Source organism: Silene latifolia, chromosome 9 (genome assembly GCF_048544455.1).
Source record: "Silene latifolia isolate original U9 population chromosome 9, ASM4854445v1, whole genome shotgun sequence".
NCBI lineage: Eukaryota > Viridiplantae > Streptophyta > Magnoliopsida > Caryophyllales > Caryophyllaceae > Silene > Silene latifolia.
The window spans coordinates 44,928,084-44,952,571 of record NC_133534.1 but is presented as its reverse complement, the minus strand read 5'-3'; the positions used below and the strand labels follow the sequence as shown (position 1 = coordinate 44,952,571).

At 34.3% G+C, this 24,488-nt stretch overlaps 1 pseudogene; it reads left to right on the top strand.

Moving 5' to 3' along the window:
- Nucleotides 1–7,641: 7,641 nt before the first annotated feature.
- On the top strand, nucleotides 7,642–8,978 carry LOC141599682 (LEAF RUST 10 DISEASE-RESISTANCE LOCUS RECEPTOR-LIKE PROTEIN KINASE-like 2.5; annotated as a pseudogene).
- The last annotated feature ends 15,510 nt before the right edge of the window (nucleotides 8,979–24,488 follow it).

The window sequence follows — 24,488 nt, the reverse complement described above, 5'->3', positions numbered from 1 at the left end:
CAGAACCTACTCGATCGAGCTGAGGCTACTCGATCGAGTGCCCAACATGCTCGATCGAGTGCCCCGACTCCAGAACCCAAACAGACCTTCTGATCTCTGACTTACTCGGCCGAGTAGCCAGGCTACTCGATCGAGTGACCCCATACTCGATCGAGTGCCCGAGGTACTCGATCGAGTGCCCAAAAACACGATTCTGGTCAAAATAACGACAAGTACCCACTCGATCGATTCAAACCCCCTCGATCGAGTCATGCAGACTCGTGAATACTACCCGCATGTTATCTCACATATCCCAACGTACTATGCATTCATTATTATTTCAACATTATGATTACAACTACGCATTCAAATCTGCGCGACTCCTCATACAATTAACAAAATAATCTACTTCGTGTTATTAAGTGCCACGTTATAAACAGCCATCATGCTTTTCATCCAATTCGTTATACAAAACACATATCATTGAACCTCTATTCTTCATGTTACTACTCACCAAAAAGCCAAACATTACCATCTATCATGCTCATATAACATTCAACTTTCAATCATGTATTACCCGCATGTTTTAAATTTTCATAACTTTTCATAACACAAACCACACCCATACACTACAAATCCTATTCCCATGTTGCTAATACAACAACATTACAAATCCACTTCATCACACATCATCATATACGAACTACTTTCTTTTTCTACCATATCATTCATCATTCTCATATACTTTTCCAACGATTCCAACCAACATGTCAACCAACTATCATGCAACATGCTTTCAACAAACCATATACAGCACAATTAACATACACGTCGCACATATACACACGGACTCCACGTTCCCATACCATGTGACTGGCTTAAGTATCATGGGGCCAAGATTTTGAAGTGAGGGCGCCTACTCACCCAAAACCTAGCATCAGCCGGGGCTCCCATTACACATACACCAGGTTCATTTTATTAGACTCCCTATGTTCATTATGTTTATTTGTTACAGGTTCCAAAATCGTCGCTCTGATACCATTTGTAACACCCCCATACTCCAAGTGCCTTATCAGGACCACTCAGGTATAAGGATACTACCATCTCGGTTGCCCGAGGTACTGAATATCATAAGTACTTTTAAAGTAATTATAGATTAAGTGATTACATGCTCAAACCAAAACTAATAAAAGGAATTACAAGGTTCTCATACGGTCTACAGCTAAAACTATCAAAGCTACTAGACTTCGTCGACACACGGAAGACTTCTAACCGCCACGTGATGACTCATCCTGGCTATCCCATACGCATCATATCACACCTGCTCAATAACTGCTCACCACCCCCGAATGGATCACCACAGTTTTTAAAACATTTAAACGGGGTCAGTACTAATCACACAATTCAATACATATATCAACAATAAGATAAACAGACAGCTGAACTGTCACACACACACACACACACACCACCAACTCCCATCGTCTCAATCGACCGTCCACCGGACCCCACCCCATGGGGGGACCGCAGCCGTTCCCACCTAAGCCCCGCTCATCGTACGAGCGATAACCCCGTCCCATTAATGTGCACATCCCCTCCCGTGGCGGGTTCCACGAAGGGCGAAACTAGGGCGTGAAGTCACTCCCGCAAGTGACCCCACTCAGCCGAGAACGCATCTCGAGAGCCATAGACAACCAATCACAATCACAATCACAATCACAATCATCATATCAAACAACTAACTACAGCACATCACCAATATCCCCTTTATGGGACTAATACGAGTAGGAAATCCTACCCGAAAGCACAACACGCAGACGGTATCTACAATTTGTATCAAAACGGCTCCTCTACGAATTCTCCTCCTATCATACAGCACATAAAGACTACACATCACAAACTACACACCAAAACCCCCAATTCCTAAATTAGGGTTTAACCAATCTTAACAAAACATTATAAAAACTATATTAAAAGCTTACCCTCGACGCAGGGAACTCAACGATACGAATAACGACAAGAATGACAACCGTCGAACTCCGGAATTGCTAAGGATGCGATTAGGAAGATGAACTGGTTGCCTTCTCTCTTAAACAGGGTTTTAGGTTTTGTAAAAGTGATTTAAAACAATGACGACGGAGCTTAAATACCTTAATCGCATAATTAACAAAACCCGAGAAAACTCCCCGTAAAACCGGACACTCGATCGAGTACCCAAGGTACTCGATCGAGTACCCCCTTACTCGATCGAGTACCCCAGCTACTCGATCGAGTACCCAACAGGTCAGAAACTATTTTATCTCGCAACTTACCCTTACTCGACAGAGTAAGGACTACTCGATAGAGTACCCCAAGACTTATAAATACGGAGTATTACAACGCCTCCCTTCTCGTATTAATCCATACTATTGTTTAGTTCAGAAAAATATGAATTATAATTCAGATTTTTCTTGCAGTGCACTATTGGAAGGTTACCTGTATTTAGAAGTTTCCCCTTTACTTATTTTACCTCTTTCTTCCCTTTAACTAATTTGAAAACCCCTTTAACCTCTTAAATCATTTAGGAATCTGATTCATTTCCCCTTAAAATCATTCCCAAATTCATCATTGTATTTGCAAATAATTTGACAAATAAAAAAAGACAAATCAAATACAAACTTAAGGCACTTACCCATTTTAGAATAGATTACACTCGATCAATACAGTATACTGTATGTGCCCTTCATATCTTCCTCTATCACATCAGACATGGTCTATGATTAAGGATTTGAAGCCATTTAGTATGTGTTTGACCAAGATTAAAAAAGTGTTTCTGTTTCTCAAAACTAGAAGCTGTGCCAAACACCCAATTTTTAAAAAATAGAATAAGTTTTTCTAAAACTCAAATCCACTTTTTCACCCAAAAAAAAAAAACAGAATCATCAAATTAATGATTCTATTTCTATTTCTTCCAAAACCAACAACTATAAACTTTCAACTTTGTTTAGGTAAATTATTATTTGAAGGCATGACGTAACATTACCGTAAATTATTTTTTTATTTTTGTCAAAATATGTTAATAAACAAAATTTGTAATCTTTTATGTTAATGGTAACATTATAAAACCATGCAATAAAATACATATTTATAATCTGGTATTATAAAAATGGGCACTAATTAAAAAATATCACAAGTATCATGAAAAGATTAAGAAAAAACATAAAAAAAAGGTCACATTCTTGTATGCATAAATTGGATTCACAATAAATAATACTGTACTAAGTACAGTAATTATTGTGCGCCACCATCGTATGGAGCGAGACTGCGAGAGACACAAAGTGAGCATTTTACGATAAATAGTGATCATTTCTTTATGTTAAAAAGTGACCACTAATAAAAATTAGTCACTTTATAAAAAATAAAACATTGTCATTTTTAACATAAAATGGCGACTGTTTAAGCAGTCGTACTATACAAAGGTCTTATAGTATAATTTACAACATAGTATAATCCGTACCTATTTAATTTATCTATGATTCTATATTTCTATATATGTTGATGGAAAATATATTTATACAACAATAAATGAATTCAAAATAAACTAAAACAAGTAAATTAGGCCAAACACTAGAAATTATACAAAACACTTATTATGAGCTTAATCAAACCTACCTTAATTTTTTGAAAAAACAGTTTTTTTTTTTAAAATTACTTTTAAAAAAACAGAAACTATATTTTAAAAATAAGGCCAAACATGCTCTTAATATATAGAGTATATTTTTCTTTCAAAATTCTTCAGTTTTTTATAAACACTTGCACAAATTGTGATAATGATTAAGCCAAATTATAGAAGGAAAAGATAATGATTAAGCACAAACTCTACAGAATCTGTACAAGAAAAGTTTGGGTGTGATGCAACTAAGAATCTCATGTATGCACTGATAAACAAGAATGTGCAAGTACCGACCTCTAATTGCAAGGGCGGAACCTGTTATAGTGACCTAAAGTATAATATCAAACATGCCTCAATACAGATTACACCTCAGCGAAATTGCAAAAGGGTTCAAAAATTCATTTCCCCCCTTAAATCAGTTACGAGGTTGAATTTAAATTCAATAAATTTCAAGAATAGAGGAACAGGAAAAGGATAAAATAAAAATTAAGGAGGGGAGTGATCTTAATCAAAACCTTAAATTGATGGTTGAGACTCAACTATTATAATTATTTCTATTAGGGAGAATAAAAATAGTGGATAGACAGGGAAATAGAAGAAGAAAAAGAAAAGGGATAAAGAAAAAAGAATAAGGAAGAAGAAGAAAGGGATGAAGAATGACAGTTAGAGAGCAAATAATAGAACATGGAAGAAGAAAACGAAAAAAAAGGGACTCACGTAAACATTACCTGCGATCACCAGTAAAAAAATTGAACGAGTCTAGTACAAGAAAAAAGATGGCATAATTTAGATTTTTTTTAATTTACTAGTTATTTGGTACGTGCTACGCACGTATATATTGAATGTGATTGTAATATACAAATATTCATATGTTTATTTCTATATACATAGTTTAGAATATGCATATGTTTATTTTAGTCCAAAAGCATTTCAGTTGCAGAACAAAATAATGGTGTTACTAATTGTCAAGGTTTCTCATAGTATTACAAAGTAGAGTAATAGAGTATGCGGTCGTAAAAAAAAACCTACACTCAAAAATCCGTAGTAAGGCCATCAAAATAATAAAATAAGGCCAAAGGACATCACAATTAAACGCGAAAAGGGCAAAAGATAAGAGCATCTCCAATGGTTACTAAGAAGGACCTGCTTGCAATTTTATAAAAAATTCAAGCGGGTTGCTCACCATTGGATTAGGAAAAATGCGACCCGCTTGAAAGCTACACCTGCTCTACCAAGCTACATGCTTGATTTCGAGTAGCTTTCTTTTCATTGGTCGATTATTTTAAGTGGGTCAAGTCAATCTACAATTGTATGTCGCTCACCATTGGAGCGGTATCCTGCTTACAAGCAATATTGTTGAAAATTCTTATGTGGCAAAGCAAGCCACAATAACTTATGGCTTACCACTAAAGATGTAAGAAGCAAATACAATTAATAGGAAATCACACACCTATTATTAGGACTTTAGGTGATAAAAAAATTTGTTCATATTAATTATGGATAATGATCAAAGGCTTCAAAGCTAAACGAATGATCGAAACATAGAGAATATACAATATCGATAATCAATTATGTCGAAAAAATGAACAAATAATTAAGTGAGATAAATAAATGTAATTAGAAAAAAGTGGACAACTTGCATAAAAGCAAACATATTATAATTGAAATGAAAAAAATAATAATTGAAATGAAATACCAAAGGTAAGGTGAAATATATTGTTGGCCTCAAGTAAGATACTACATGAATGACATTTGTCATTGCTTAGGATGAAATATTGACATCTATAGCTATAGTGGCATAAGATGTAAGTTGTAAAGGTAAGATAGGGTAAAAGTGTCATAAAAATACTACGCAAGGTTTGACGATCTTGACCATCTTTGCCAAGTTATGCAAAATGAAAGGGGTCACGCAAAGTCTTGTATAAGTTTGACCAGCATAGCGCTTTTTTATATAAGGTATATGAAACAATAGTGTGGATGAATATGAGACTGGGAGATATAGTTTAGATTAGTACCCCTTTCTCTCTCCACTTGCAATAATTAAAAAAAAAATTAGGTTACACCCTAGAAATGAAAAAACAAGGATTATTAGAGCATCCCATTAATAAAATTATATAATCATATAAATCATATAATTAAAAATCTTGATTTCAGAATTATCAATTATGTACTTCGTATATCATTAGCTATTAAATAACGCATGATTGTAATTTTGTATTTTTTTTTACCATACAGGACAACATTTACCAGTGGCTCTCATTTTCGTCATTAGTTGTGTTATATCAGGTAAACTATAATTCATTTAAAACATTTTTTTTTAATTTCTTAATGGCATTTTAAAGTTTAGATTAAACTAATTACTGTAAACAAATTGGTCCTGCAACGGGTATACTTAAACTGTTGATTGAAGAAATTCTTGCTCAAGGCATGTGATCTATTTAGTGAATGAGACTTGTTTTGATATCAGACACCGATAAAGATGATGCTTAATGTTACAATTTAATTGAAATTTCGTTAACCAACAGTTTTGTTGTCCAGCTAGTCTTGCTTGTGACGGGCTAATCCCGTCACAAGCTTGTGACCTCTCACAAAAGGGAGAGGGGACAAGGTGGGGCACCTCCCATGTGCTTCCCAGTTCCCACTCACCTCTCAATGAGCATTTTGTGAGAGGAAACGGTATCCGTCACAAGCTTGTGACAGATATCGCCCGTCTTCAATGAGATTTTGTTTGTTGTCCCTAGATGGCCATTTACAATAATTAGTTTGCACTTAACTTAAGATTTTTTTTGAGGGAATTTAAACTTAAAATTATAAATACTTAAATGAAAAACTTTGCCCTCAATAATCTCAATTTACCATATATAATTATTTATTTTTATATTAACTCTGCCCATATTAATTTGATGTTTATACTATTGATTCTACACTAGTGTAGACCCACGGTATTTATAGAGTTCTATTTTATTATTTATAAATTCTAAATTGACAATTCATTATTTTATTTGATTTGAGAAAATAAATTAAAACAACAAAATTAATCAAGAGATTTATGTAGTGAGATGAAATGTGTATTTTAATGAATATATATTTATTTTTTTACGCGAAATTAGTGATATTATTTTATACTTCATTTTTTTTATATCTTCCCATTTATTAAAATCTCTTTTCTTTCACAAAATATCATTTTCAAGCAAAAAAGAAGTTATGTAAGTGTGTCGAAAAGAGCGGTCAAAATATTGTCTAGGAGATCAAGAGAAAAATAAATGGGAAGACTAATAATGGAGTAAGATTTTTTTTTTAATAACATACTCCGTATATTTTAGCTATGACTTATCTTATAAAGTCAAGAAATTTTTATCACAAAACTTAGATACAAATCCTTTATACGACAAATCTTTGTAGACAGGAAATTGTATCAAAATAGGTAAGTAAATAAGAGTTAATTATATCAAAATAGAAAAGGTGTTTTTAGGCAGGAAAATGTGAAGCTTTTCCTATTCATTTAGTATATAGGGGATTTGCACTTATTCGCCAACAAAGGTAGAGAAAACCCCAAATATTTAGACTATTAAAAGATAATGAATAATATAGGACAATTTTTTAGTTTATGAAATCCAAATTCAAGTTAAGAAGCAGAAGGGTGAAGACCATGAAATCCAACCTATGAGGTTTATTTAGGCGGTGAGATGATGTTAGAGTGAAAAACAAAGTGAATGCCGCAAAGTCAAGATTTGTATGACTGTATGAGAAGATAACAAATCGAGGCTAAACATGAGAGAGAGAGAAAAAATTGGAATATATAATAATAATTTCACAAAGTTTAATTAAGAACATGTAAAAATTGTCTGTTAATTTGTGTTTCAAGATAAACATCCTCCACTAGTTCATAAATTTATCTAGCAATTTTAATAAAAAATTATTTTCTACAGCTTTTTTTGCAGCAACCACGGTTACACTTTGTTGTCTAAAAAAATGGAGATCAACCAAGAAATTTAGCATTCTGTGGAAGTCAAAGGCAACAAAGTGCCCAAATGTTAATGCCTTCTTACAAATTTATGGTTCCTTGGCTTTAACAAGGCATACATATGCAAATATAAAGAAAATGACCAATGGTTTCAAAGACAAACTTGGTGAAGGTGGTTATGCTATTGTGTACAAAGGCAAGCTATTGAACGGGCGTCTTATCGCGGTGAAGGTGTTGAAACAATCCAAGGGAGACGGGGAGGACTTCCTCAATGAGGTAGCTAGCATCAGTAGAACTAATCATGTCAATATTGTTGCTCTTTTAGGATTTTGCATTGAGGGTAACAAAAGAGCCTTGATATATGAATATTTACCAAATGGCTCTCTTGAAAAGTTCACTTTTCATGGTGCAAGTGCTATCAATCGGCCTTTATCTTGGGAAACACTATATAATATCGCCATAGGTATCGCAAGAGGACTTGACTACTTACACCGAGGTTGTAACGCTCGGATTTTGCACTTTGATATTAAACCTCACAATATTCTATTGGATGAAAAGTTCTGCCCAAAGATTTCGGACTTTGGGCTTGCCAGACTATGTCCCTTACAAGTAAGTACCATATCAATGATGGAAGCGAGAGGGACGGTTATATAGCCCCTGAAGTCTTTTGTAGGACTATTGGGGGAGTTTCCCATAAATCCGATGTTTATAGCTTCGGAATGATGGTTTTAGATATGGTTTGTGGCCGGAAAAATTTGTCAGCTGATCAACAAAGAAGCAGTCAACTGGATTTTCCGGAGTGGATATACGATAGACTTGAAGTTGAGTGTGAATCTCCATTTGAAGGAACTACAAATGCTGAAGAAAAAGCCGTACAAAGGAAGATGATTTTGGTAAGCTTATGGTGTATTCAGACTTATCCATCAGATCGTCCATCAATAAGTCGTGTGGTGGATATGCTACAAGGGCGCCTGGAGTCGATAGACATGCCGCCTAGGCGAAATCTCTTTTCACCTCCAAGAGTGGTCTTAGATACTTCTGGAACTTTCACTGAAATCAGTGATTGAGAAATACAGAAAGCCGATACTTTTCTAATTGTACCATATCTTCGTGTATTATACATATAATATGTGACTATAAAAATGTCAAGTAGCCATTTAATGCAACTCTTAATCGGAATGAATTTTTGAGTAAATCGTAATGTATCTAATGATTGATGGTGAATATCCAGCACGAGTAAATCATAATGGATTGTCTCCTTTCACCTAAGCTGTAATGCTCGGATTTTGCTTTTTGACATCAAACCACACAACATTCTACTAGATGATCGAAGAGTTCTGCCCGAAGATATTACACTTTGGGCTAACCAGGCTATATCTCTAACAAGACTAGTATTATAACAATGCTAGAAAAAGGAATTTGACCAACTTGTTAAATGATCATGGACTGGAGTCTATATATGAAGGTCTCTAGACTAGGTAGGCAGGCAAACGGGTCAACCAGGCCGGGTCATTCAGTTCGGATCAATTTCAGATGAAGTTTCTTTATGTCATCGGATGAAGTTTCATGTATTCGTTCTCTTGTTGCACTGTCATAAGCAAGTGCTTTAAAGTATCAGGCCACTGGGATTTGTATGGTAATTTTAATGAGAACATATGCTACTTCAAAACTTTATTAGGCTAGACTTGACAAACACGGTATGAGTCAAGTTTGCCTGGATTCATTCTAGTCATTCTGTTTATGTGGCTATATCATTCAAAATGATAAAATAGGTTGGCTTATCGTAAAGACTCAATCTAATTTTCTTACCTTTAGAAAATGGTTAGATTAGCTTTGTCTAAAGCTGTTCATGGGTCATACCGCCCAATAACCTGATCCATCCGGCCCTTATTTTTAGCGGGCTTGGACACAAAATTTTCAAAAAAGTGGGCTGTGGGCTGGATAAGCCCGGCCCAATTAAATAAATAGGCCCAATCTAATTTTCTTACCTTTAGAAAATGGTTAATTGTTTTTCCAAATGGGCCAACCCACCCAGACCATTAAAAATATAAGATAATAAATTTTTAATTTATTTGTGTATATTAATTGTTTTAAATAAATTTTAATGGAAGAAAATAAAAGCATATTTTTATTTAATAAAGTCGAACCAAAACTGTTGTCTTTCCAAATATCTCCATTGTAATTAAAATTTGCTTGTCTTTCCAATAGGCTCATATATTCAAACACCACTAATTACCGTGTATTACAAGTTACAATAATGTATACATGAATACATCCAATCTTTACCTCTACCCTTATATGTATCAATCCGTCTTGCTTGTGACGAAGATACCCGTCGCAAGCTTGCGACGGGTTGGATAGTGCCGTTTAAGTTCTAAATGGGTAGACAACCCGTACTGTGCTCAACAGTAAATGTTGACTGTTACTGTGCCTGAGGGGATTGGTTGGCATTAAACAAATATTAAAGATCCCTTCCCAATGTAAGTTATTTACCACAAATCGTCTAATGTTAACCTAATTTCTCTAAAAAAATTTCATATTCATCCGTATCATCTTCTCTCCTTCTCTCTCCCCTTTCAAATTTCTCTTAAAAAATCTTTCATATGCCTCTTTCTCATTCCGATCCTTCATAAACAGCAAACAAATTACAAAACATTATCAACAAAAATGGTAACAAAACGACAACCAGTTAAGAAAAACACAAGAGCCACAAAGGCGGGTGATGATGTCGGTGGAGGTATGTATTTCCATTGATTTTCTTTTAATTTCCTTGCTTAATGGTTTTTATTATAGTTTTGTGGTTTAATAATGGAGACATGCAAATGATCCATGTGGACAAATTGTTTGATTATGGTGGTTTTATTATATGTATTTGTTTTTTGTGTCTTGAAGTTGTCCGATTGTTTGTCAATGTTGTTTGTGTTCTCATTTTGTTTAAGAAACTGTAGAGTCCGACCCGTCGAAAACTTCAACTGCTCGAGGAAGGAAAAAAGTTGTGGCTGGAGTGTCGTGGAAAGGGAAAGGAAAAGGTAAGGCAGTGGAGGATGAAGTCGAGGAGACTGATGTGGCTGACGAGGGAACAGATGAATAGGCAATAGGTCTGACTAAAGATAGGAAGAAGAAGGTGACATTCAGTTTAGGGAGTGCCAAAAGCAAGGGCAAGGGAAAGGCAGTGGAGGAAGAGAACGAAGCAGATTAGGAGGAAGACGATATTGAGACAGATGTAGAGGAAGGGGAGGACGTTAAAATAGGCAAGTTCTCTATTTATCGGGTTGTTTTTTTTGGTGTTGCTGATATTTTGTCATGATCCTAATACTCTCATTTTTGTTCCACAAATATAGACGTTGTTGATGCTGCTGTGAAGATAGCGGTAAATGTTGGGAAAAGCGTGCTGAAAAAGAAAGTTGTTGCAAAGCCAACGGAGGTAACAAAAGGTAAACCCGTTTTGTTGGTGGATTCGTAATTTGTTGACATTTTTTGTGTATTTGTCGATATTGTTTACATTGTTGCTGAACTGGTTACATGTTATATTTGAAAATAATAACAAATACAAATAAAAAGGTAACAAGTTATTGACATGGTTAGAGTAGATCTTTATTAAAAAAGATGTAACCATTGTTTGTGAAAATGGTGATATTATCTATGTTTTGGTATGAGTTTTCTGTGACCATTTTTAGTGTGAATGTTATGGGACTGAAGTAATTACAAATTCAGTTATCTTGTTGACATTTTGTACACTAATTTGTTTTAATTTTGCAGATCGTTCACTAGAACCAAAGGCCTTGAAAATGGTTCAGCGGAAGGTTGGTGAAGGATCAAAGAAACGAAAAGGAGCTGAATCTTCTATGGTGGTGTCAAAGTGAGTCAGCTTAGCTGTGAATCTTCTATGAGCTGAATCTTCTTGTTTATTAGTAAAGTTTTGTTAATGAAATTGGTATGTAGGTAGTGTTATTTGTAACCAGATTCGGGTCCATTGCTGTGTTGATTAAATGGCCACCAAATAGTATTAAAATGATGACAAAGTGGGGTAAATTTGATGTATTTTTTGTATGTGTCTTGACTTATTGGGGAACCAATTTTGAGTTAATTGTAATGTAATTTAAAGGGTGACAACATCTGATAAATTTGGTGTCATTTTTGTATGTGTCTTGCTCTTTTAATGTTCTCATTTTTGTTAAGAAAGTATCTAGGTTATAATATTAACAAAAAATTTTCAAATGGTGACAAATTTGGAGAAATTTGGTGCATTTTTAAATGTGTCTTAACTTATTGGGTAACCAATTTTGAGTTAATTGTAGTGTGATTTAAAGGGTGTCAAAGTGGGGTAAATTTGTTGACATTTTGGTATGTGTCTTACTCTTTTAATGTTGTCATTTTTGTTAAGAGAGTATGTAGGTTACAATATTAACAAAAGTGTTGAAAATGGTGACAAGTTTGGGAAATTTGGTGTATTTTTGTATGTGTCTTGACTTATTGAGTGTTCAATTTTGAGTTAATTGTAGTGTAATTTAAAGGGTGACAAAGTGGGGTAAATTTGTTGACATTTTGATATGTGGCTTGCTCTTTTAATGTTCTCATTTTTTTTAAGAGAGTATGTAGGTTACAATATTAACAAAATTGTTCAAAATGGTGACAAGTTTGGGGAAATTTGGTGTATTTTTGTATGTGTCTTGACTTATTGGGTAACCAATTTTGAGTTAATTGTAGTGTAATTGAAAGGGTGACAAAGTGGGGTAAATTTGTTGACATTTTGGTATGTGTCTTGCTCTTTTAATGTTCTCATTTTTTTTAAGAGCGTATGTAGGTTACAATATTAACAAAATTGTTCAAAATGGTGACACGTTTGGGGAAATTTGGTGTGTTTTTGTATGTGTCTTGACTTATTGGGTAACCAATTTTGAGTTAATTGTAGTGTAATTGAAAGGGTGACAAAGTGGGGTAAATTTGTTGACATTTTGGTATGTGTCTTGCTCTTTTAATGTTCTCATTTTTTTAAGAGCGTATGTAGGTTACAATATTAACAAAATTGTTCAAAATGGTGGCAAGTTTGGGGAAATTTGGTGTATTTTTGTATGTGTCTTGACTTATTGGGTAACCAATTTTGAGTTATTTGTAGTGTAATTTAAAGAGTGACAAAGTGGGGTAAATTTGTTGTCATTTTGGTATGTGACTTGATCTTTTAATGTTCTCATTTTGATTAAGAAAGTATGTAGGTTACAATATTACGAAAATTGTTTAAAATGTGTGACAAAGTTGGGGATATTTGGTGTATTTTTGTATGTGTCATATTAACATATGGTGCTAAAATTATTTATCGTAGGAAAAAGAAGGAGGTGGATGGCCATGGATAACCGAGACAGTTGTTAATTGCTGTGTTAACGGAGTCTCAAAAGAAGGATGTGGAAGACATCGGCTTTGGTGGCCTACTGGAGCTGAAAACACATGCTTTTTATCATCAAATGGTTGATTGGTTGCTCCGTAAATATGATCCTAGCTCCCGGATGTTTCTCTTTAACAGGCACATCCAATTTGTTCTAACGAAGCACGATGTCTATGATGCCTTCATGTTACCTTCACTGACAAAAAAATAGATGCGAAGACCGATCAGGTTTTGGCCAAAATTTGGCGTGAACGTTTCAAGCTATCCAAAAACGATGAGTTGTCATTGGAGAGTGTTAGACAAGAGATGTTGGGGCTGCCTGATGGAGGGGTTGATTTCAAAAAGATGTTTGTGGTGTTTGCTATGGGGACATTCTTGGCACCTACTGTGCTCAACCGTATCGACTTTCACTTGGTCAAAACTGTAGAGGATGTTGATGCCATTGCTCAATTGGATCGGTGTTCATTGGTGCTACACCGTCTGAACGCAACAGTGGATTCGTGGAGGACACACGACACCAAGAACGTCGGCGGTTGTCTGATGTTCCTGCAGCTGATGTACTTCCACCGCTTGACGTGGTGGGGTGTGCCAGAGTTGACTAGTCTACCACTACTGCAACATTGGACGTACGAGCGGTTGAAGCAAAGAATGGCCCAGGAAGTAGCAGCATACCCCCATCATCGCGGGTTTGGCATTGGTATTTGGGAGCTTCAGACGTATCCAGTATCAAGGCACCAAGTAAAAAGGCTTTACCTTAGGCCAACTGAGCACGAACCAGCTTCAAGGAACCCTCCACTGCGATTTGTCCACGTCCCACTGCCAGACGGAGTTCCGAGTGATGAGGAATTGCAGGCCTCATTCTATGATGTACGCTGGTCTCTAAACCTTTTCCAAATTGGCTACCATATTGTTTATAGATTTCTCTGTAATGTTTATCAGTTAGGTCAGTATGTGACCATTTATAACCATTTGCTGACATTCTTGAATTTTGTATAGGTCCGCGTCCATAATTGGATGACAACAAGGAGGAATCTTTCTGTGGTTAATGTTATGCACAAAAGCCTGATGCGGGAGTTAGCAGCCCAGGACGAGGGTGGTGTGGAGCTTCAGTCCAGTGAGTTGACAAGTGGAGTGTAACACCCCCATACTCCAAGTGCCTTACCAGGACCACTTAAGGCATGGAAGTGCTACCATCTCGGTTACCCGATGCAATGTATATCAAATAGACCATAAAAGAACGTACTTTAATAAATAAGTTTAAGTGATTACATAACAAAACCAACTGTAAAGTAAAGTACAAGTGTTCTACAACCAAACTACAGCTGAAGTAACAAAAGTATAAAAACAACACAGCGGAAGACTACTATCAGACTCGTGGCAACTCCATCCCCAGCTAATCCCGCGCGCATCCATAGTATACATGCTAGACAACTGCTCACCACCCCCGAATGGATCACCACAATTTTTAAAACATTTAAACGGGGTCAGTACTAATTACACAAAACCACACAGCTGCAATAAAACAACATTACAAACAACTCAATCAGCACAACTCAATCAGCACAACTCCATCTCATCTCCACACACCTGACTACACACTGAAGTGTGTAGCCCTGCCAGAGTACCCATCGCAACAAGTACTTCTCGCCGCCAGTGGGGGACCGCAGCCGTTCCCACCTAAGCCCCGCTCATCTCATCCGAGCGATAAACCCATGTTCATTAATGTGCACATCTCTTCTGTGGCGGGTTCCACAGAAGGTGAATCAAGGGCGTGAAGCCACTCCCGCAAGTGACTCCACTCAGCCAGGGATGCACCCCGAAGATCACAGATAGTTATCAATAAATCATCTTATACAAACAACAATTACCAAAACCAATGCCAATACGATAAAGAATCCACAACAACAACGACAATCACCAACATTACTTATGTAACCAATACTGAGTAGGGAAACCCTACCTGGAAAGAAATCACCAAGATCGTCACAATCAGCTAATCATAATCGTTCTTCAACGAAATCACCTCCTATAAATACACAATCATACAATCACAATCTAACATCAACGATACTCCCCAAAACCCCCAAATTACCCAATTAGGGTTTCAACTAAAATCAATGAAACGATCTAAAAAACTATACTAGGATCTTACCCACAATTCAACGGTCTCAACGGCGTAAAGAACATAAAGATCCGACGACTCTAGCCCTTAGGATTTGCTAACAACGCGAAGAATGAGAACAACGTAACTCTTTTTCTCTCTTGAAAGGTTTTAGAAAAGTGAAAACTGATTAAGAAAGATGACGAAATCCTTTTATGGTAATCACGCGTTATTAACAAAACCTGGCTAAAATAACCCGTAAGACTCACTTACTCGATCGAGTAAGTGACTTACTCGATCGAGTGCCCCTTACTCGATCGAGTGCCACACGTACTCGATCGAGTATCCATCACAGACTACTGTTTCGTATAAAAACATACTTACTCGACAGAGTAAGACCCACTCGATAGAGTACCCATAGACATAGAAAACCGTAGTATTACATGGAGCTTCAGGCTTGTAACACCCCCGGATTTAATAATACAAATAAGCTAGATAAATATTGCATTTTATATTAATTAAAGTCCATGGTGGCGGAAACACCATGACGATAAATACGGATGCTACCGAAATATATAAAGTAATAATTAACTACGCATACAACTACTCTCGGGAATGAAAACCCGTCCAAAATAAAACAAGGTTCGATTACTAAACATCATAATTATTATTTATTATCTCTCTCTCAAAACCCATCCATGACCAAGAAGCACATCAACCTGAAAAAAAAATATCAACAACCACCGTCAGTGGGGAGTAACTAGGAGTCCTCCCAGCCATGACTTAAGAAAAATCAAGAAACAATTATGAGCAAATAATAAGAGACAACATATAATCCATTCAAAATATGAAAACATGTGAACTTCATGGAAATTAAATATCAAGGTATATAATCACAAATGAGTGAGTAATAATGATACCACATGATTAATTAAAATGTGTAACAACTTACAAGTTTCATGTCACTTACATGAGTATATGAAATACGGTAAAAGAAGGTGGTCATAATAAAAAAAGAAATAACACCAATTTACTTGAATGACATATGAAATGAGTAATGATAATATACGAGTGGTAAACACATCCAAATCTTGGACCATAAATACATAAAATAACACGAGACAAGAACGAGCACCGTCTAGGGCCAATAACCTGAAACCCTAAACCTTGGTGTCAATAACCTGGCACCAAAATAACCCTACGGCGGGACACATAACCGTGAACCCATGTCTAAGACTGGCCAGACTCTCGAGGGACATAATTGTTGGAGTAAGTGTCCCCGACAATAATGCGATCACAATTGTTGATCATATTGATCACATATTTAAATCTCATACCAAGAATACGAAAGGGATGATACATTACATATATAGTTAACTGGTCCACACATATCGGTAATGATTGGCTGGCTAGAGTTTGACATTACTGTCGTGCGACGGTGGTGATCAGTTGATCCCTTGAGGTCGTGTAAAGGACGATTCCCTTAATTGAAAAGGTTAATTAATTGTATGTCGATACAGATTAATTAATTCCTTAAAATTGAACAAATTATTATCATAAGAGAGAAAATGACATCTTATTATAATGTGATTAAATAAGATTTTATTTAGTAATTTAAGAAGTTATATTACTAAAATTAATCGGTGTTTGCGAAACACGCGAGATGAGAATGATAAGTTAGTTATAATTACAAGATGTTGTGAATTATACTAACTAGTAATTAAATGACCATTTTATGTGAAAGTAATTTTGTATTACTAATCAATTTGTTAAATGTGATTTATTTAATTTGTAAATGATATTTAATTTGTTAAATATTCATTTTAAATTAAAACATGACATAAGACATGTCACATGTCACATGCCATACAATTGTACAATTGACAAAAATGATGGGCATTGTGAGAAGTTTTGTCTTTTTCCATTTGTCTTATTCATTTGTCCAATATGCTTGATAGTGACATGACTATGGACAAAGGCTTACACATTTGTCTTGTGAAGACAAAAAGAAAAATAATTATGGTCTAAAAAACCATAAGAGGCCACCGGTTTTGTGGGGGGTTTTTTAGAGAGTTTTTCTCTTATTTTTTTTCTATTTCTCTCATGTTTTAAGAAAAACATAAACTTCTCTCTCTTGTTCATCATAAAATCAAGTATGATGAATCTAATTTGTATGAATCAATAACTAATAATACTAGTAGTAGTATATGAGTATTAGTAATCAATTTTAAGGTAAACCACATTACAAATATCTAGTACATATTAGTTTGTGAGATTAAGGGATAGTCTTGGGTGCTACTAATTGGAGGGCTTCTATTTTGAAGTCATGAATGTTCATCCAATATTGGAAAGCTCAAGAACTAACAAGAAGGAGATCTTGTTGGTGCCCATTTGACCGAAATTTAAATGGTGAGAAATTGATTTTCTTATCTCTTCTTATTTAGTTTGCATGCATAAGATTTAAATTAATTTTATGACTAAATTAATTTGTAACATATAAGAATATGTTGTATAATGAGATATAGATTTCTAATAAGCGGTATCAAGAGCCCAAGGTTGTTTGCATGCAAATCGGTTATAGTTTTTCCGAGTTATACGATTAACATATAAAACTTATAAATTTGTGTTTATTATGATATATCACGAAATTTATTATGCATGTTAAATTTTCTGGTCCTAAAATGTATTTAAGATTTTTTGGTTAGTTTATGGATTTTTATTGTTCATTTTATACAATAATGGCATTAAAAATGTGATTTTATGATAAAAATGTCATTTTTGGACGAAAATTAGCTAAACTTTGTATTTTCCAGTTGTTTTTGGATATGTTTTCACATATATTATTTTTAGATGATATGAAAATTTTTAGAATTTTTGGAGTTTTTATGCTCGAAATATGGATTTTTCATGATAAAAATCGAATTTAAATGAAAAATAGGTTAATATGAGATAAATTTCGAATCTGGTCATAGAAATTTAGTATGTTGTCACATGCAATTTTACAAGATGTGTGTAAAATAATAGGCTATAATGAAGTCTTCATGCATGATTTATGAATTTTTGATGAAAAATAGCATAAATAGTGACTTAATTAGTGAATAATTGCTAAAACATACTTCATGATTAAGGAAAAACGTCACATGTTGTATTTTATCATTTTATTATTTTTTTCAGATCTAAAATTGAAAAGTTGATGAATATAATTTTCGCATGTTTTTATGATTTTAATTGATAAATCCGATTAACCGCAACATTGTTTTTCCCGATAAATTTCGAAATTTTAACCTAAGTTTTTGAACATTATGAGTGTCATGGTATTTTTCCAGAATATTCATGAGTTTAAATTTCAAATTTTAAATTTATTTGAAATTGTTGTGATTTATTTAAAGTTTATGGCATTTTATTGTAATTTTGAGTCCATTAATGAACAATTTTAAGAAATATGAGTTAATTATAGTCAAATAGTTAGTGGAGACTAATTTTGAGTCCTAAGAGGTTAGAGTAATTAACTTGTGCATATATATGAATTTATGTAATTTATTGTGATTTTATAAGGTTGAATCACGCAAATCCGTAAAAACCATTTAATATACGATATTGGCTCCTTAAAGGCGATTTAGCATAAAATTGGGCATGTTCATACATATTATAATGCTGCATTTTATTTATGATTGTCATAATTTTATTTTATGTAATTTTTGAATTATGTAATTTTACTTAGTATGGCCTTAGTTTTTAATTGGTATTACCCGAAATGTATGGGAATATCGATTCGGTTGTAATTTATTGTGATCTCGTATCACCGTTTTGTAATTTAATAGATTTATTTTATTTTAATTACAAATGTATAATAGGAAATTATGTAATTTGTTATGTAATTTATTTATTCCGGAGTTCCTTGAAGACGGTGTCACTCAAGAAGGTGATACGTAAAGACGGTGTTACCTCGAGATGCGTGCTAAGAACCGAAGTTCAAGGGACCAATGGAGTTGGTTTCCGAATATGTAATAATTAATTAGATTTTCTATTTTAGGAAGGCCATACTAGAATTTAATTTATGCTTTGCATTTTATCTATATGTCGCATGCATCGCTAAATCGCCATAACTAAAACATGCATTGTCATTTTAATCGAGTTTTTTCGACCGTGTCAATTAGAATTATCGTAGTTCACCGCTTTAGTTCACTTAAAACGTGATAGATAATAAATTGACATGACCTCTCGCTAAAAATAAACAATTGAGACATAGCCTTACCAAAAAGTAGAAACCATGAAAACCTATTTCGCGAGGGAGTGCACTCAGCTATCCCGGGTACAAACCTTGTTACGTAGGGGAAGTGGGTGATAAATGTCTATCCACCGAATTCGTGTTGATGAGGGTTTCATCGGCTATCCCGTGCCCAAGTTGATGTGAATTTGGATCATGGACACATTTATTCGAAATTTGGATTGAGCTCAACGGAAGTATTCGTGACCGTAGTCGCATGTGTTCCGGGCTATAGATAAATATTAGAGTAATTTTATCTACCAAGAATTCTAAAACTAGAATCGATTAAAGAGTTAGTCCACCGAGTTATATTGATAAGGGTTTCATCGGCTATCCCGTGCCCAAGTTAATATGAATTTGGATCTCGGAATCATTTATCATAGTTGGGTAGAGGTCACTATGTAAATGTTTTACTTGTTATCTACAAGTATTATTATAACGATGAATGTTTTGTTTTCATTATTCCGTTATCATATTGTTCTATTTCTTTACCACAATTCATATACAATATCATTTCGTTTTTAGTTCAAATCTCCATTAAAACATCGTAACTAAAGACAAAATTTGAATTTTTCTTCTAAAAACCTCGTATTATCCATTGTAAGGATCTCTTGTAAAGAGTATAGATTAAAGTTATTCATTATCAAATAGGTTTTTGATTCTTGACTAACACATCTACTTACAATGAATTGTTTTTCATATACTTAATTGAATTAAGTACCTTGAAGCGATAAATTGTTTTGGTAATTAGATTTGTCAGAATTCGTAATTGACCAAAATAACGCAACCACTTCAATGAAAGTTTTAAAGACTAAAACGATTGAATTGAAGAGTAGTCTTCATAAGATTCAACTTTGCTTCTCTAAGTAAAAATTCTTTGAAATGAGTGGGAGCATTCTCTTAAACCGTTAAGAAAAGGACGAGGTTCAAGAAGTAAAGATTATAATGGAATTGATACAAGGTAATGTTAAAAGTAAAGTTGTTGAGAATAGCGATACTCAACCTATCAATCCCGACCGATAAAGTTTCCATTGTCTTAAATGTTGGACACTAGAAAGGAAACTACCCCAAATTATTGAAAAATTATTGAAGAATCAACAAGTTAGTTGTGGGACATCTAATGAGACCTTCTTCTTTAAATGTTTATTTGATTAAACATAAATTTTGCTAGTACTACTTCGTCAATATTAGAAACCAGTGGAGGTTTACATCATTGTATTCGACACATAAGATGATTAGAATATGACGACTAGCAACAATAATGTCGAGAGATAGAGTAATTGTGTACTCAATCTAGTTTTGGGTTTATAGTTGTACTTAATTATGACTATTAAGTGCATAAACTCTAAATAAGAATATAAACTTGTTAAGATACAAAAGAGGTTTCACTTTTGTGACCCTATACACCATGATTTGATGTATGGCTATCCCATTATCAAGGTGATTATATTCTAAACCAAACTTAAATGATATATCATGTGGATGATGTAAGACTCAAATTGGTAACCCAGGATTAAACCTTAAATTCTAGAATTGTCAACGCAAAGAGTTATCGAGTACTCTTGAAACCATTAGATTGTTAATCTTATGGTATATGCGTATCTTGTATTCAAAGCAAGATGTCTTGTGCCTTTTAAAAGGAGATCGAGGTTGTAAATCATTGATCCATAATAGGTTGATCATTTTCTTTTACCAACGATTTAAGTTGATGCTAATGTGTTCACTTAATAAGGTAAATAGAGAAATCTTTGAAGAAGTTCAAAGAGTTCAAGGAATCACGATTTAGTCGTGATAGGGGTTATCGAAGTGAAGACTTTGATATAAGCCAAATGAAATGTGATATAGTATCACAGGTTAATCTCTCTTAACACGCATTAAGGGATAATGTGTGGTTGGATAAAGAATTCAAACGCTATTCGATATGGTTTGGACTTCAATCAAGTTACCTTGAGTTACTTGATCCTTTTGGGGAATTTATCATTTTTGTCTAAATTATTTTCCACTAAATCTAAACGAACCATATGAGATATGAAATGGTAATGTACCATGTTTGTAAGCTTACACAAGAAACAAATGCTCACTTTTCCCTTTCAATTATCACGAGTACAACAAGTTTGTGGCTCGTGAAGCTGTCTTTCTAAAATACAAGTTTATTTCTAGAAGACAGAGTGGGAGAAATTATTGAAGAGCCACAAAGAATGTTATGTCGCAAGAAACTGGTCTTTCTTGGCTACATGAGACGTTTTGTGAAAGACGTTGTTTCTTCAAAAACTAGGAGGTTAAAATCATCACTCGTTGAAGATGATGAATTAGTGTTACTTTTAGAAAGTAAATAGATTGTAACTTACAAAGAAATCATTTGATTCAAGTTGATTACTTCTAAAAAGTAATGGACATATGACTTACATGAGAATGTTTAAGTCACAACTCAATACAAGGCTTAGAGCCATGAAAATCTGAAATAAAAGGCTTGATTGGTTGCAAAGGGTTTTGCACTAGTTGAAATGCTTAAGTATATTTGGATCTTCTTAGGGATTGTGTTTCATTATGATGATATACATATAGCAAATGAATCTAAAACCCACTTCTTCAATTAGAAGGAATGTATTCAATACATGTCTTGAGTTTTGTAGATTCTTGCAATTCTAAGATAATGTGAAACTTAAGAGAGGGTATTAAGTAGGACATCAATGAGTTGGAATCAATGTTTTGATCATGTTATAAAACTTTTCTCGATAAGTCGAGAAGTTGTGTTTATACATGGAGTTTAGTGGGAGTTACGGAAATTTTAATTAGTCTTATATGTAGATGACATATTGATCATTACGAATGATTTAAGACTTTGGAGAAATATAGTACATCTTTAATATCCGGATTTATGGAGATAAATCTACATGATATTAGCGTCAAATAAGAAGTCTTATGTTTATAAGATTCATGACTAGTTCAATCAAGTTGAACATATTTGATTGATTCCATTCGCTTCCGCTGCCGAATCAATTAAATAGGAAATGATGTATAACACTTCATATACTTTGAGTATGATGAATTGTTTCAAAATCGAAATTTAAGTAGCCATATTAATTACCCTTAAGTGCTTGCAGAAGGATTAAGGATGTAAAGCAAAATGTTTTTGATGCAATTTTGTGTAAGGGTGTTACACAAGTGACAATTGACAATTGAGATTGCGCATGGTTTCCGACAAAACCATAATAAAAACACATTAGGATGGTTAAGATACCATTGTAGGCTATGTTATTTAAGAAATAGATTTTTTAGAATCGTTCTAGGGAATAAAGAACAATGTGAAATATTTTCAACGGAAAATTGAGTACACTTGCAATCATGAGATGTGCAAGAAGGATGAGTCCTGCGCACTGTGAAAACAGTGGGAGCTATTCTAAGGCTAGAGGGCCTATGTCTTGATTGGATCTCGACACGTACTCAGAAAGTTTTGTAATGAAAATGTATACATTAGAAAGGAAAACGAGTATGTAGTGAGGTTGAGTAAGGTGCAAGAAGTTGATAAAACCTACTAACCAAAGCCTTCTCATAGGCTTAACATGATGAGTCATGTCATTTCAATTAAATTGAGATGAACAACTACATTCAAGATCAAACTGGATTATAGAATATGAAGTAGTAATCAGGCATTGATTATTCATATGTGATAATCGCATTTGTCGTTCGAGTTTTACTTTAAAACTCTTTTATTATACTTTGTTACATCCAAACGGGTTGTAGAGACAACATTGAACCCCGTTAAAGTGAACCCGGATTAACATGGTATTCGCCCATAGTCACTTGTATGAGGTAACGTCTCGAAGTGACTAAAGTGTGACGCGATTGATGGCAAGTTCAAGTGCCATAGAGTCATGTGAGATGACTAGTCGATCACATAGGCAGACTGTTAGGAACACTTTGTCGGGCAGTGACCGCTTATAGAGTTCTGGCAAATTTATATAGCCTGGTCGTGGCGAGAGCTACTACAGTATTCTAATGAGTCGATTCTTTTGACTAAAGACTGTTCGCCTAAGATGGCACAGTTTCAGATTAACTTTGATTTGTGTTACTACGACCTTCGTAAATGGGGTCAAATGGGCATATTTTGGGTTACGATGGTTGTGGCTAGTCGAAGGGAATAAGTGCGATAGGAATTGTCCACCCCTTTGTCAGGGTTAAAACAATATCTCAGGGCCACTCGAGGAGTAATGAACTGGAAATGCGTGGCCACGCTCGGAAGGTATCTATGGTAGATAAATTCCGGTCGATCGCTTATTCTCCGGATCGAGGAAACCACTCTCGATATGATCACTTGCAAGTACGACCCGAAAGACACCTTGCATTGAGTGGGAGATAGTAATAGGACAAGAGAATTGGTGACGCACACTTGTCGAGGACAAGTGGGAGATTGTTGGAGTAAGTGTCCCCGACAATAATGCGATCACAATTGTTGATCATATTGATCACATATTTAAATCTCATACCAAGAATACGAAAGGGATGATACATTACATATATAGTCAACTGGTCCACACATATCGGTAATGATTGGCTGGCTAGAGTTTGACATTACTGTCGTGCGACGATGGTGATCAGTTGATCCCTTGAGGTCACACCTAAAGGACGATTCCCTTAATTGAAAAGGTTAATTAATTGTATGTCGATACAGATTAATTAATTCCTTAAAATTGAACAAATTATTATCATAAGAGAGAAAATGACATCTTATTATAATGTGATTAAATAAGATTTTATTTAGTAATTTAAGAAGTTATATTACTAAAATTAATCGGTGTTTGCGAAACACGCGAGATGAGAATGATAAGTTAGTTATAATTACAAGATGCTGTGAATTATACTAACTAGTAATTAAATGACCATTTTATGTGAAAGTAATTTTGTATTATTAATCAATTTGTTAAATGTGATTTATTTAATTTGTAAATGATATATAATTTGTTAAATATGCATTTTAAATTAAAACATGATATAAGACATGTCACATGTCACATGACATACAATTGTACAATTGACAAAAATAAAATGGACTCCATATTACACATATAAACCGAAATTGATGGGCATTGTGAGAAGTTTTGTCTTTTTCCATTTGTCTTATTCATTTGTCCAATATGCTTGATA